The sequence below is a fragment of the Triticum urartu genome, chromosome 7A, assembly GCF_056163025.1.
Source record: "Triticum urartu cultivar PI428250 chromosome 7A, HENAU_Tu73, whole genome shotgun sequence".
Lineage (NCBI taxonomy): Eukaryota > Viridiplantae > Streptophyta > Magnoliopsida > Poales > Poaceae > Triticum > Triticum urartu.
This window is the reverse complement of record NC_141879.1, coordinates 644,256,914-644,260,020: the sequence shown is the minus strand read 5'-3', so window position 1 is coordinate 644,260,020 and position 3,107 is coordinate 644,256,914. Positions and strand designations below refer to the sequence as shown.

The 3,107-nt window shown below is 52.3% G+C and overlaps 1 long non-coding RNA gene across 3 annotated transcripts; it reads left to right on the top strand.

The window, feature by feature from the left end:
- The first annotated feature begins 324 nt into the window (after positions 1 to 324).
- On the top strand, positions 325 to 1,904 carry LOC125519225 (uncharacterized). 3 transcript variants are annotated; one of them, XR_015612114.1, is made up of 3 exons: positions 325 to 783; positions 1,111 to 1,257; positions 1,637 to 1,904. It is a non-coding gene; the product is annotated as an uncharacterized LOC125519225 (long non-coding RNA). The 3 variants fall into 3 exon arrangements; XR_015612112.1 differs by having other exon boundaries at positions 1,111 to 1,904; XR_015612113.1 differs by having other exon boundaries at positions 1,089 to 1,904.
- The last annotated feature ends 1,203 nt before the right edge of the window (positions 1,905 to 3,107 follow it).

Below are 3,107 nucleotides of genomic sequence, written 5' to 3'. Positions count from 1 at the left end.
TGTGGGCAAGTTGGGTAACGCCCACACGTATGGGTGTTAGTGTTTTCGTTTCTTTATTTTTTGATAGAATATATGAATAGGGATGGGTATAAAAATCGAGTAACCAAAAAATGAACCGAAGCCGAATAAACCAAATTTCACCCCGCAAAAAAACCCAAATTTCGATTATTTTTCCACTGTGTACAAAAGAATAGGGGTGGTCGATCCTGTATTTTACCTTGTTAACCGAAATGGCCAAAACTTCCAGCCCAAACTCTCCCCGCCTCCGGCCCAGTACAAGCCCACCCACCCCACGAGGCCTGGACCTAGCCCGCAGCCCCGCACCTCACGCACGCACGCAAGACTAGAAGACCTAACCGCCTGCTCTACCACCCCGACTCAGCCGCCGCCGCCGCTACTCATCTGAGCGGCTTAGACGCCGCCGGCGCCACTGCTCACTGCATCTTCTCCCCCACCCGGCCACCCCCGACGCCAACTCCCGTGGCGGCTGGCATCTTCCGCATCTCCGCCCTCGCCTTCTCACTGACCGCCGACCGTCGCGCCGTTGCTGGACTCGCTGCACGCAAGGAAGCAGATGATCAGAGGAGGACATGGACCAGCCGTCGCACATCCGTCCGCCCAGCGCCCACCCACCTTCGATTCGAGCTTCGAGCTTTCGACATCATCCCAACTCTCCACACCGGCAACTCAGCGGGCGACCGTCGGCCCACCTTGGCATCTCGGAGGTGTCTTCTCCTATTCGCCACCACGTTTTCCACGGCAGAAACTGAGCAGTCAGTCAATGTAATAACCCCCCTCTCTCATTAGTCGTCTCGAATTTTGTTTCATTCTTTGTGCATTTTTCTGTATGTACATGCTAACTTGGATGCACTGTCTGTACTGTTGGTTACTTTTTGTTTCATTTTTGCTTATTCTGCAAAGATCTCCGTATGATGTTAGTGGAGAATCAGGGTTCTACTAGTATTTGTTATTAGTATCTTACTGATGTTAATTGTAACTTATATTTTGAAATTCTTGTTAATTCTTATTGCCTTGAATCTGTATAGAAGAATGATCCCATGAATTCTAATTTTGTTACTGACTTTTAGATGGTTGAATCTGGTGGAGTAGGTGATGTTGAGATGACTGAGGAGATTCAAGTTTATGAAAAAGAAAGAAAGAAAAGAGGAGTATGAACAGAAAAGGAAGGGAATGGATGAACGACGTAGAAGAAGGCAGATGAAGAAAAGATCGCAGGTGTGGGATCAATTTTCTGAGGTACTAGTAGTCCACTCAAACAAGCCCGAGCTTAGGCTTCTTCCACTTATGCAGAGCTTTGAATCACTTAGTAGCAGCTATGGTTGCCAGTCTAGAATGGTACTTTACTGTACAATGAACTGTTTGCAATTTCATTTTCAAAAATGACATGCTCTTAATTAGAGGTGTTACTTATTATGTGCATCTTAATCAATAACATGATCTTGAAGGTTTTGCATTTTAGTAATTTGTGTACGTATTGTTCATCATTGTGCACATGATATTGTGGTGAGTATGCCAAGAAAACCATTGGTTCTTCCTTCTAGTTTATGATATTTCTGATTTTCATTGTGTTTTCAAAGTTTATTGTAATGATGTGAATGATTGTTGGTTCGACCAGAATTTTCAGGAGGTGGCAGAAGTTGTGGTTATAATAGCAACAATCAAATGTAATATGTGGACTGGACAACTCTGTGGCAGAGGAAGCTAATATTCCTTTAAAGTTGTGGAAGATATTGATGTATACGAAGTATATTTGATATGCAAGATGATGTATTTGTAGCACTCTGTTTGATACTGATTATTAAGTTTGAAATCTTGTTTATGTAAACTTGTGTTCAAATCTGATTCTGTTGTTAATAGTGCCCTTGTATTGTTTTGACTTTCAACACTAATGTTATGACCGGCTTGGTCTATACTAGGAAGAGGCCCACCGGGCATTAGTATTAGGGGCTTGGCCCACAAGTTATCTTAGGAAAGTTATCTTAGGCTAAAGTTATAAATACTCATGTAAGACATCGTTTTGAGATCAAGCAATAAAGACTATTATTATCTTTTGTTGCCTGGCTCCTAGAGGAGCCGGAAACCCTAGCCACCGCAGCCAAGCCGCCGCCCCCCTCAACCCTAGCCGCGACGGCGCCCTGCCGCCGGCGCGCCCGTTCCTCGCCGCGTCCACTCCCTCCTTGCCCCTACAACCTACGCAGTAGAGCCGGTAGGAACCCTAGTCCTACCAATTTGGTATTCAGAGACACCAGCTCGATCATGTCGCTTCCTCCATCACCGCCGCCGCTGCCAAACACCATCTCCTCACCTACGCTGCCGCCCACCCCGTCCACGTCCATGCCGGCGCTCACATCCGGGACGGCCACCCCGACAGCGCCGACAGCCACCGCGGCAGAGCCGCCCCCCATCCTCTCGCCCGAGGTCTCAGGCACCCTTCGGGAGCTCGTCCAGGCGGTCAAAGGCATCAGCCTCTACCTCGCCGGGAACCAGCCCCCACCGCCGAGCGCCGCCACCACCGCCTACGGGCCGCCGCCGCTTCCGTGGGCCGTCCCGGCCTTCCAGTCACCCTACGGAGGGCCACCCCCGCCGCCGCCGCTGCTGCAGCACTACCCAACCACGGGGAACCCTTGGCCCGCGTGGCCGGCCACCACCGTACCGCTGGGGGACCCCCCAGCAGCTTCTCCAGGCGCCCCCGCCGGCTACCTCGACGCTGGCTACGGCGCCGCAGCTTCTCCAGGCGCCGCCACCGTCGACTACATCACCACCCGCGCCCAGGCCCACGGGTCGGCCCTTGCACCAGGTGCAGTTTCCGCCATCGCCATCGGCAATTCCCGCGTGAGCGGCCGGCTCGTTGCCAGCCCTGGTGTATACCACGGCGCCGGAGCACCCGACGCCCTCCCTCCGGTTTGACCGTCCCTCCGGCTCGGCGACCTACGCCCCGGAGATCCCCGACCCGGCACACTCGCTGCCGCCGACTGCAGCCACCCCCGGGCACGGCGGTCCGACACCCCCTCGCTTCGCCAAACTGGACTTCGCCACCTACGAGGGCACGGAGGATCCTCTCAATTGGCTCAACCAGTGCGAGCAGT